The sequence below is a fragment of the Notolepis coatsorum genome, assembly GCF_963971535.1.
Source record: "Notolepis coatsorum genome assembly, chromosome: 12".
Classification (NCBI taxonomy): domain Eukaryota; kingdom Metazoa; phylum Chordata; class Actinopteri; order Aulopiformes; family Paralepididae; genus Notolepis; species Notolepis coatsorum.
In genome coordinates this window covers 20023593-20036738 of record NC_140176.1, presented here as the reverse complement: position 1 = coordinate 20036738, position 13146 = coordinate 20023593, and positions in this window count along the sequence as shown.

The following is a 13146-nucleotide window of genomic DNA, read 5'->3' as shown; positions in this document are numbered from 1 at the left end:
CTTTAAGAAGACTCCAATGTACTAATATCTCGCCAGCCATAACCTTTTTGTTGTTGCTTCCAGTGACTGAGAACAGTTTTTGTTTACCTTCGTCATATCCTTGTGTATTAAAATATGTTCTGCCATATAAGCCTTAAGCCACATAGACAGTTACAACGAGTATTCTGTTATAAAGGCCCAGACTATAGGTCACAGGATTGTGTTTCTTCAGAGGCATAACCCAAGGTTATGGGAACAGTTAGACGAAGCTATAGCCATAATATAGTCGTATTATTAAATTCTCTAACCAGCCATTTTGTTTCTTCTACGTCATTTTCATGTATTTAATTGTATGTCTGACCAGAGCTCTGGATCATTCTATGGTCAGACACTTGTGTATGAACATTGTTGTCTCTGATTGTAGACTGATCTTTCATTTGTGGCCATGGATGAAATAAACTTTCCTATTATTAATAATGACTCAGAATCATTCATGTAAACGGCTCATCGTTTGTCCCTTTAATATTTCCCATTACAGTGCATTTACATACCATATAATAATAATACAATTTAAATCAAATTTCTTTTTTTTGTGACCAACTTTTTATTTTGTCTTTTTTTAAAACAAGTTCAGAGGAAAGACATTTACATCAGCATTTCATATTAATTCACACAGTGGCATAAAAAGTGTCTTTTCAGTATATAGATTGTCCGTCAGTATATTCATATACTGTGTAGCCTGCCTGTTTGTAGTTGTGACAGTCTTTTCCTCCGTTCTGACGGTCCTGTGGCTGCAGGACAGCCCAGGCCGTTTCTTAACCCCCCTCCCAGCCCCCCGGGTTTGCATAGACATTTTAGGAAAAGGGGGAAACCATGATGCATACATGTATAGGATACAATTAATTAGAAAATAAATCATAATTATGTTTGTTAGATAACCTCTGATCCTGTTACAAAGTAATAGGGAAAAATACAATTTAGAAACAACAACAAAATTATAACAGTAAACAGAAAAAGAAAAGATAAAAAAGAAACAACAGCAACATGATTTTTGTTCATTCTCTGGTGTCAAGGTACAAGTGTTCAACCTAGTGGAGTACTGATTTTACCTTCTGGGCCGCAGTAAGTAATATTTGGATCGATTCTGTCCTTGCTCCCTGTGCTCTAGCACTGGATGCCTCTAATCTCAATACTTCGTAGAAGGACAGTTTCCAACGGTAAATATTGAGACTATGAGGTGGTTTCCATCTCATAACGAGCATTTTCTTTGCTGCCGTTAAACCGGCCAGAAACACTCTCTTTTTGTGAGGTGTTAATTTTAGAGATGAATCATCATTTAATAATAAAATGTGTGGCAAACAAGGTATGTTTATCTCCGTTATATTAGTGAGAAATAATGCAACCTTGGCCCAAAAAGCTAGTACTCCTGGACATTCCCACATCATATGTATGTATGTTCCTATGACTTTTTGCGGACATAAAGCACATAGCGGACTTTGTAAAATGTTTATTTGACAGAGTTTCCTGGGTGACAGATCAAATCTTTGTATCATTTTGTAATGAGTTAATTGGTTATTATAATTACGAGAGGTTAATGGAATATTATCCCATACACTCTGCCAATTTATGCAGGCGTTGTAATTCTTTAAATCTATGTTCCAGACAGTGGTATTACCTGTAGTTCTGTTTAGTTTTCCTTGTATTTTATTATATAACCCAGAAACAAAACCATTTTTAACATTTATGCCATTCACTATATTCATTAAAGGGTGACCTGGTAAAGGCTGATTCCATGGGACACCATAAGTGTGCATTGCAGTGCGTAACTGTAAATAAAAAAAGAATGATGTACTAGGGACATTATAGATTTGTTTGAGCTCTTGAAATGATCTGAGACCGTATTCACTGTATATGTCAGATAGTTTGTGAACAGGGCCGCCTCAGGGGGTGTGCGAGCAGTGCGGTCGCACAGGGCCTCGCGGGAAGGGGGGCTTCGTACAAAAGAAAATAAAAAAATAATAAAAAAATAATATTTTTTATTTATTATTTCTTTATTATTATTTTTTTTTTGTTGCGAGGCCCCCCTTCCCGCGAGGCCCTTTTTCATCACAGACCTAAAATCTAGTTTTGCTTATATGCTTATATATTTCACATTAGACACGTTTGTAGAATGTGTCTGACTTGTTCCTGGCTCTGCGGCTCTGCAGATACACTATTGGAGCTCTGGGGCTCTGCAGCAGACATACGATTGGTTTCAACAAAGGGAGGGGTTACATGTGTACAGTCGGCCGGCGTGCGTCAGGCTTCAGCTGCGTCTGACTATTTCGCACGTGCAGCATTGGAGGTTATGCCAGCCAAGACGAAGAGGACGGTCGTTCGGCAGATGGACTGAAGTTGAAAGTTGTTGCATGTTAGAAAGTTCAGTCAGGCTAGCCATGTCGGCTTAGCTAAAGGCAGGGACAGCTAGTTAGCTTTAGCTACGTTATAATATCGAGTGCTAACGTGTGGTTCAGTCGGGATAGCCATGTCGGCTAGTAGCTTAGCTAAAGGCTAACTAGCGTTAGCTAACCTAGAGAGAGCACGTGCAGCATTGTTATGCCAAGATGAAGAGGACGGTCGTTCGGCAGATGAACTTCGTCAACTCCATGCGGTTGTCTCCATCCTCTTGGACGTTTGGTGAGTTTTTAATGCACTCGCTATTCCCGCTGTGGAGATATCTCTCTCTCTCTCTCTCTCGGGCCGGCTAGCTATGTTGGCTAACATTATGTGGAGCCAGCGGACCGGCTAGCTATCGTAGCTGACGTTCTGTTGGACCAGCGGGCCGGCTAGCTATCGTAGCTAACCTTATGTTGAGCTAGCGGGCCGGCTAGCTATCGTAGTAGCTAATGTTATGTTGAGCTAGCGGGCTGGCTAACTATCGTAGCCAACGTTATGTTGAGTTAGCGGGCCGGCTAGCTGTCGTAGACGTTATGTTGAGCCAAGCGGGCCGGCTAGCTAACGTAGCTAACGTTATATTGAGCCAAACGGGCCGGCTAGCTGTCGTAGACGTTATGTTGAGCCAAGCGGGCCGGCTAGCTAACGTAGCTAACGTTATATTGAGCCAAGCGGGCCGGCTAGCTAACGTAGCTAACGTTATATTGAGCCAAACGGGCCGGCTAGCTGTCGTAGACGTTATGTTGAGCCAAGCGGGCCGGCAAGCTAACGTAGCTAACGTTATATTGAGCCAAACAAGCCAGCTAGCTGTCGTAGCTAATGTTATATTGAGCCAAAGCGGGCCGGCTAGCTAACGTAGCTAACGTTATATTGAGCCAAACGGGCCGGCTAGCTGTCGTAGCTAACGGTGTGTACCTGGTGTCAGTACCTGGCTACTTTATTTGCAGTTAGCCTATTTAGCTGATGTCGGCCGTTGGCACCTTGCTACTTTGTTTTCTCTGGTATAGACCCTCTTCTCTTTGGATTTAAGTGTTGATCTTTGTCCTTTTGGATCTATGTATATTCATGTTGCCTTTGTGAAGTTATCTTTTCCTTCTGTTTTGTTCTTCCATTAAAAGTTGAATATCCTTTAGGGGCTCATCTTAGCAGTCTTGCTTATCTCTCTCTCTGTCTGGACCACAGACCCATCTCTCTCTCTCTCTCTCTCTCTCTCTCTCTCTCTCTCTCTCTCTCTCTCTCTCTCTCTCTCTCTCTCTCTCTCTCTCTCTCTCTCTATCTCTCTGTCTGGACCACAGACTCATCTCTCTCTCTCTCTGGACCACAGACTCTCTCTGTCTGGATCATCACAGACTCTATCTCTCTCTCTCTCTCTCTCTCTCTCTCTCTCTCTCTCTCTGAGCATTGCATTGCTTATAGTTGTCAATTGTGTCGGTCAGTTCATTGTAATTTTTCCTTCAGTCACATTTTAGTTTTATCCTGCACCTGGCCTAAAACAGGTTGGATGTGCACACAGCTGCTCTACTGTGTTTGTAGCAGAGCAACCATACCTGAAGCCTTGTAAACAAAGACATCAACACTAGAGTGTGTACTTCTATCTACACAGTACAGCCAAAGCATTCCCATTGCTAGGCAAAAGGGGGGGGCTCGCGTTTAAATTTTGTACAGGGCCTCGCATTTCTCCCAGGCGGCCCTGTTTGTGAATACCTTGTCTTTGCCAATTGGGAAATGTAGCTGGTTTCCCTGCCAACAGTAAGAAGTTGTTATCAAAAATAGGGGTATATATGTGCCATTTTGTGTTCCACTGTCCCGTTTCGGCAATATATTTCCAGACCTAAATTGAATGTGTTATAATTGGGCCGAATTTAGTACGGCAAAAGCTTTGGGATAGACCAGAAAAGAGGATATCTTTGAGTGTATATGGAGATACAATGTGCCTCTCCATATTCACCCATGGTATGTCAGAATCATTATTGAACCATCTTAGCAACGGTCTGAGCATAAAAGAAAAATAGTACTGTTCGAAATTAGGAACCGATAGCCCTCCTGCTTTCCTGTTTTGGAGTGTGGAATTGCTGATTCGTGGATGTTGTTCATGCCATATAAATTTGAATACTAGTCCCTGTAGCTTCTCCCAAAATCCTGGAGGTGGCGGTAAATGAATCATGCTTACCAGAAAATTGATCTTAGGGAGAATATGGGTCTTGACTACTGAAAGCCTGACTGAAAATGGGATTAATAATAGTGACCAACGGTTTAACTCGTCAGATATTACCTTCTTAAGGCTCTTGTAATTTTTTGACACAATTTTGTCAATGGATGGGTATATATCTATACCTAAATATCTGAAACCAGAACCCACTGGTATTTCTGTATGTAGTTGGGGACTACTTGCTGCTGTATTTAGGGGAAGTCAAATTGATTTATTCAAGTTGATCTTGTAACCTGAAATAAAACTAAAATGTTTAATAAATCAAATCAAATCAAATCAAATTTATTTATAAGGCCCGACAACACACGTTAATGTCCCCATGGGCCGTACAAGTCTTCTTTAAACAAGTCAAGAAGAAAACATAACAATAAGTCAAGAACAGAACAAGAACACCATAAGGTCCAACCAATTTAAAATAAATGCAAATAAATGAAAGAATGCAAGCACTCCCAGACATACCCCAACGCGAAGGTAAGGAAAAACTCACTGAAACCTAACAATAGGGAAAAATGCTCCACAAGCAGTGTGGAGGAGAGAAACCTTAGAAGGGCCATTCAAGGGGGGATCTCCCTTATTAGATGTCGGTGATAGTAGTGTTGCAGACTAACAGTTGGTAAGCATGCACTCAAGTGTGTAGTGAAACACAGATGAGTGCATGCAATAGCAACTGAACATTTTGAAAAATTAAAGATAGAGCTGATAGCGATAGCAACTGAACATTTTGAAAGATTGAAGATAGAGCTGATGGCGAATCTATTTGAGGCACAGGGGTGGCGCAAAGAGGGTCGCGTCCTCCCCGTCTTAATCACGGGACATTCAACACTCCGGTCATTGCTCAGGGACAGCCGGAGACAGGGAGATAGGGGGCGGCGCAGAGAGGGTCGCGAACTCCCCGACATCATCGCGGGACGTCCGGCACTCCGGTCACCACTACGAGACCTCCGGAGACAGGAGGGCACGCAGAGAGGGTCGCATCCTCCCGGCCTTCATCACGGGACGTCCGACACTCCGGTCAGCACTCCAGGACAGCAACTCACAGGGGGACAGGGAGACGGGACATGCGTTAGACAGCTCATGTGATTGTAGTGGGCGGACATAGCAATAGATACAAGTGGTAAGCATATATGTGAATAGAGTAGATATATGAAGTAAGCTTATTATGTGAATAGAATAGAAGTACTTAACCCAGCAATGAAACCGCGTTGATACATCAGTTGACAGGACCACGGACAGACGACGGTAAGTAACTGATCCAAGGCCTCGGTGGTGTATGTAGAGCAGTCACTGCAATCTTGGCCAAGACCCCGAGGCATCCATCACCTTAGTCAGCGCTAGGAGACGGGCACTCAGAGAGATGGGGGAGGGAAGGGGGGGAGGGGGGGAGGGGGGGAGGGGGGGAGGGGGGGGGGGAAGGGGGGGGGGGAGTTAGAGAGTTCCCATGTTTGTGGTGCTGCAAAAAAGCAGACATGGGGGAAAATAAATAGTAGTCTAGGACTACAGGTAGGGACCGTGGTGTATTGTCAAGAAATAATAACAGATCGTCTGCGTACAGACACATTTTATGGTAAGTGTTATTTACTATTATGGGTTTTATTTCGGCACAATTTAAAAAAAAATTGGGCCAAGGGTTCAAGCGATAACGCAAATAATAATGCGGAGGCGGGGCAACCCTGCATGACGCTACGTCTGATAGGGAAGGGTGTGGAACACTGATTGGATGTGATAACCATGGCCGTTGGATTATGATATAAGATTTTGAGCATATTTATAAATGTGTCTCCAAATGCCATATTCTTCATGGTGTGCCATAAGTACTCCCATTCCAGCCTATCGAAGGCCTTTTCGGCATCAAGGGACAACACTGCGCATGGTGATATTTTTGGAGCTTTGTCAATAATGTGTCGTCAATAACAGTCGTCTTAAATTATCTGATGCAAATCTTTGTTTAACAAATCCAGTTTGGTCTGGGTGGACCAATATTGGCAGTATCGTCTCTAGACGCCGTGCGAGGACCTTGGCATATAATTTTATGTCTCCATTAAGAAGGGACAGTGGGCGATAGTTAGCACAGACGTTTCCATCCTTTCCTTTTTTCTGTATCAGTGTGATAATTGCTGTACTTATGTCTCTATTAAAACTCCCTTTCATAATGGCTTGTTGGAACATCTCGAGTAGTAATGGACCCATCTCTTTCCAAAAGGTCAAGTACAGCTCCGGTGGGATACCATCGAAACCTGGTGATTTCCCCTGTTTCATTTCTTTCAGTGCATCGTAAAGTTCCTCCAGGGTAAAGGGAGAATCCGTTAAGGTTATTTGTTGCTCTGTTAATTTAAGTCTTCAAAAAAGGAGTCTAAATCAGCTTTTGAGAATTGAGCTTCAGATGAATACAAATTCTAGATTTATTTTGACCGGATCGTTTACCATCGCTCCTTCTTTATTTAGGATTGATGTGATGTCTGCTTTCTGTTCATTATATTGGATTTTCCTAGTTAACACAAAGCTTGGATTATTTCCATTCAAATACTCAGTTTGCCTCGCTCTGTGAGCTAGCAACCCTTTCTCTTTCTTGATCGTAGTTGTTTTGTTGTTCTGCAGTTAGCAATGAGTGTCTATTTTCCAATCTGGATATTTCTTGATGGTGGGCTTTGTTACGTGCTGAAGCAAATGATATTGTATTATTGCGAATAAAGCCTTTAGTTGCATCCCATATAAATATTATATCTGTAACACTATTTTTATTGATATCGATAAAAAGGTTGAAGTCTGATCTAAATTGCTCACAGAATGATGGATCCTGCAGTAGTGTTAAATAAAATTTCCATCTAGTAGCACGTTTTGGACAATTTTCAATTGTATATACACACAGATTGGCATGGTGATCTGATAAAGACATGTTGATAATGTCAGTTTTTTTAATACAGTGGAAAATATTAGCAGATATTAGTATATAATCTATTCTTGAAAATGTTTTATGTCTATTTGAAAAGAAGGTGTATTGTTTTAAACTTGGGTTATAATTTCTCCAAACATCTATCAATGAGTGATTTGACACCAGATTTTTAAATGCTGTAGTGGATGAATTAACTGAGGTTGGACCTGACTTATCCAAGCCTGGTGATAAAACTGTATTCATGTCTGCACCAATAATTATTCCACACTCTGAATACTTTTGTAAGGTCTTTGTTAGTTGGGCATAGAATGCAGAGTCATAAGTGTTAGGGGCATATGCTGATAGCAGCAATATCTCTTTGTCACCTAGAATGCCCTTTACATAAGTGACTCTGCCATCTGAATCATTCCCTTTCTCAATATTATTGAATTTAAGTTTTCTAGATATTAGAATTAATACTCCTTTTGTTTTATTAATAGCAGATGAGGAAGAAACGACTATGTATCTATTGTTTTCCAATTTTCCCAAATCTTGTGCCATTATGTGAGTTTCTTGTAATAAAGCTATATGAATCCTTTTCTTGTCTAGATATTCAAGACAGCTGCTATATTTGATATTCTTATTTATAAAAAAAAAATTAATCAAATTTCTATAGCGCCTTTCAGGAAACCCAAGGTCGCTTCACAATCAAGAGGGCTGGGGAAAGGGGGCAATAGGGGAAAAAGGGGGGGGGGGTGAGGCCAGGTAAGGGATAATCAACCTACAGTAATCTAATCTAAACTAACTAATGATTTTAATTTGATTTGATTTGATTAGGGATCCCCATTAGCTGGTGCGATAGCAACCAGCTAGTCTTCCTGGGGTCCACACACAAAAAAACACAAAAACAATCACCATTGCAAAAAAACAAAATTATTAAAAGTCAGTACACACAATGCATAATGAACCTACTGTAACAATTAATATAGCTAAAATTACATTAGTGTAAAACAAAAACAAAAAAACACTTTACAGTGTTAAAAACAATTTAAAAACAATTTAAGATTCTTTTTAAAAGTGAATCTACTGTAAATGCAGCAGAGGTTCCGAGGCAGGCCATTCCACAGAGTTAATGCTCTAAAAATAAAAGATCTCCCCAGAGCGCTGGTTCTAGGACCTGGCAATTCAAGCTGCCCACTACTGGAACCTCTAGTGTAATGCTCGTGCACAGTATTACTAAAAACAATCTGATTATGTATAAAAACAGGAGTCTTACTGCTCATGACCAACTTGAACAGCACAAGTATATTAAAAGACAATCTATTTTCAACGTTAAGCCAAGAGAGGCGGGCATGCATACGGCTCACATTAGACCTTAGTGAGCAGCCCAGTACCAACCGTGCTGCCCTGTTCTGGACCACCTGGAGCTTCCTGAGGTCACCACTGGCAGAAGATGACCACATCGCAGAGCAATAGTCAAGATGACATAAAACTAAACTTTGCACTATCTGACATAAAAGGGGACGGGCAACAAAAGAAGCACATTTCCTGGAAATACCAATTGCTCTTCCCATTTTTAAAACAATATAATTAATATGCTGAGACCAAGACAGAGTGCAATCCAGCATCACTCCAAGGAGTTTAGTACTTTCAACTTGTTGAACTGCTGAATTACACAAGTTTAAATGAAGCTTTGGATTTGTAGATAACCTGTGCCTTGTTCCCAGCACAATACATTTAGTCTTGGAGATATTAAGGACAAGTCTATTACATACTACCCAGTCATGCACAACTTTAAGTTCTCTACTCAAAACTTCATTAAGTACATTGCATGATGGTGCCGCGTAATACAATGTTGAATCATCTGCATAAAGAACTGTTGTAGCACATTTGGTAGCCCAAGATAGGTCATTCGTAAATACAGAGAAGAGCAAAGGTCCTAGGCAACTTCCTTGCGGCACGCCACACTCTAGACCTCTGCTACTGGACAGGCTGCCATTTAGATACACCTTCTGTGATCTAGAGGACAAATAACTTAGTATCCACTTTAAAGCAGAAGAGTTAAAACCATAACATTTAAGTTTATCAACCAGTAGAGAATGGTCCAGCACATCAAATGCAGCACTAAAATCTAACAGCACAGCTCCCACCAACATAGAGTTATCTATAGCTTTAAGCCAGTCATCAGTCATCTGTATCAAGGCAGTAGAAGTAGAGTGACCAGCTCTATAGGCATGTTGAGAATCTGTTGCAAGCTTGTTTGAAACAAAATACTCTTGAATTTGTGAATGCACCAACTTTTCCATGATTTTGCTCAAGACGGGGAAAGCCTTGGTGAAAAGGTGTGTTTTGAGAGCAGAAAAGTTGTAACATGTCTATACGTCTTTTCCATATGGGTACACAGACACAGGCACGCACGCAAACACAGGTACACAAATGCACTCATGCATGAAGTGGTAGACATTATGTTACCCCCCACACACCAATACTCAGTTTCTGTCAACCCTTCTCCCTTGATCAACCCGTTTGTATGTCCCCCCACCCCCTTTTTGTTATCCCCCACACACCTACTATAGGCAGCCTATTATTCTCCAATACTTCCCGCCTCCCATTATAAATCAATCACCAATCTTTTGTCTACAGACAAAGCCCCGCCCCTTTCTCTGTCATGTATCGTCAAAGTTCCATGTCTCTGGGAGCCTGTTACGAGCCCCCCCCCCCCCCCCCAGCCAGGGGCTCGCCGGGTCTCTCAAGCCAAATCTCCTGGGTTGTAAGCTAATACATCTCTAACAACCACTATGGACCAAGCACGTTTATTTCCACCACACATGCGTACTTCAGTGTGGGGAAAATATGCTATTGTGGAACCTGAGGGCATGACATGAGTCATGACAGTGTGTGTGAAGCTATAATCCTCCAATTAAGTCTTGTTCTCCACAAGTGTAGCTCCCCCGAGAGAGCGGCTTGACACTTCTATCAAAAAGTAGGGATGAAATACAGCATGAAGTTGGAGAGACCTCCTTTTTTGTTTTGTTTACACGTTTCAATGGAGAGGAGAAGTTTTACAGACTTATGGGAAAATAACTTTTCTTTGTGTTGTGTTTTCCCCACTGTATTCAGCACAGTGGGAGAGAGTGAGCTGGGGTAGTGGTGGGGAAGGTGTTATCTGTTGGTATACATTACTTATATATAAGTGTAGCCACGAGAAAACATCACTATCAATATCCACTTCAGTATGCAAAAAAAAAAGCATTCAATATTTGAAGACACATGCTCTCCATTCTATTTGTTTAGATTCTTGTAGATTTATTAGTAAATCATATATTCATGTGCATATGATATTAGTATCTTCACTCTAGCTTTAAAACTGAGCCCGCCGGGCTGGCAATGGGGTAGCCCGCGGTTTGTTCTAGCTCTCGTCGAGTCTCTGCTTTATTTTAATTTAATAAGCTTTTTACTTCACAAAACTTGGTGAATTTTACTCAGGATACATTGATTAACACATTAACTGCCACACTTCTATCCATCAATGTATGATCACTGCCACCAGTCTAAGCCTATGGAGATGTTCACCTTATTTGCAGGGCTATAACTTTTTAAATTGTATTGCTAAATTGACATTACTATGGCTCATTCAACATCGATTATCTATCGTTCAGGATGTAGGAACGTTATACTTTTTCATTCATATATTCATACGAAAATACCATCTAGAATATAAGTATGTTTTTATCGTTTTCTGCAGTAATTCCTAGAACGCTAGTTATAGGCCTAAACGCATAATATAGATTATCGATTGCAGTTTATTCGCGATACACGCTATATTAAAAAATTCAACTTAATACGATCCTAAACGTTATGACTCATCATGCACAGATGAAAGGGGGGGGGGGGTCGTTTATAATTCCGTGATCGTCAGTAAATGCTTTATGTAGTATGGGTGATATATTGATCAGAGCGGTTTGCATTGAAAATAATAAACAATCAAGCTGAAAGTAACATTACTGTCCTCTTACCGTTCGCCGATGAGACTGGAGGAAAAAGATCCCACTTATTTGACATTGTGACGTACGTGGGTTGGTCATTATCATTATTACTGTATTTGGAAGACCATGTGAACATCAGATTAGTATCATTTGTATGTGTGTGTGTGTGTGTGTGAACATGAGAGCTAATGATATCTCTTCTTCTCTTCCTGTCAGGTGCTGCCCGTCCCTACACTGAAGGGTGCTGATTGCCTAATGAGTGACAGCTGATGGCAATCACATCGAGAGGGACGGGTGCACAAGTAGCTGACAGCACACACACGTCGGGGCGCCTCATTGTGTCACTTTCCAGTGACCACCGTGTATGAGGTTGCCTTTGTTGATCACATGAGTGTGGATTGATCCCCATAGCTGTGGTGTCCTAGGAGGGGCACGTGGTTGTGTTAGTTGTTAAGTGTTTGTTTGTATTATATGTATATCTTGTTTGTCCTCCCCTACCTTTTCCCCTGTGCACCATGGAGGAGGTTTAAATCCCTACCTCCATTCAATACATGATTTACTATTTGGAAAACGTCTTGTGTTGTGTCTTTTTTACCTACCTGGGACATTGTTTTGAAAGCATTTACTGAGAGAGGCTGCTTTTGCTCATGTGCAGCCAGCTCCAGTGTTATTCTGTGTGGTCCTTAGACCTTCGTACATGACATGGGGGCTCGTTAGTTTGCGCAATTGTATGGTTCCTTGTTGGTTATATAACATGGTGACTTGTCGATTGGAGCATGTCAGGTAAAATAAGATAGCGTTTTCTCATTGGTAAGTTAGTGTGTTTCCATTGTCCGTGCTACACAGTTTGATTGATGTAAACCGTTGTTGTATGTGATGCTCTTGAACTAATCTGTTTTTTCTGCCACATAGGTAACAGGGGGATCGCCTACTTGGTTAGCGAGTGGGGGGCACGCGTCGTAATTCCGGTGGAGCGCGCAATGAAATCGGTAAGCGACTGAAGATATGTGTAGACCTCATCCTGCCAGGGGAGTAGTTTAGCTGGGGTATGCTAGAGTGACGTAGGTGATCCTAGTTAGATGGTTAGACCAACGTTTATTGTTTTCATGAATGGTAGATGTGGGCATTAAATCAGATTGGTTGAATGGTATACTGCGGAATGTGGCGATTAAATGTGTTACGCACGGATATTGTGGAGTAGGTGAGTGGCTATTTCCTGGTACCTGATATTCGTTATTTCGTTTGCTGGTAACGCGGGTTGCTACGGGAGCACAGGGTAAATATACGTAGGTTATTTGTGGCATAGTCATATTCTGCAAGGGCTATGGCTGGGACGGCTTTTACGTTGGATTTTTTTTGACAGATCCTACGAGGGATCAAATTGATGTCTGCACAAAGATAGATTTGTGTAGTGTCGCCAAACATTATGGCATTACTGTCCAGAGTTCGAAAAGTAAAGAGGAGTTAAAAGCGATCGTGCTGGTGGGGTTGTTGGACAAAAATATATTTAGTTTGCCCATAGCCCAGGAGGATGGCTCTGAGAACGCCACGCGCGACGAGGCGGCTGATAAGGCTGGTGAGGCCACTGGTGGTTTAGATCAACCTGGTGCGGTGCAGAAACGGAGAGGTGGCATTTCCAAGGGAGAGGAAAATGACAGTGATAGCTCTGT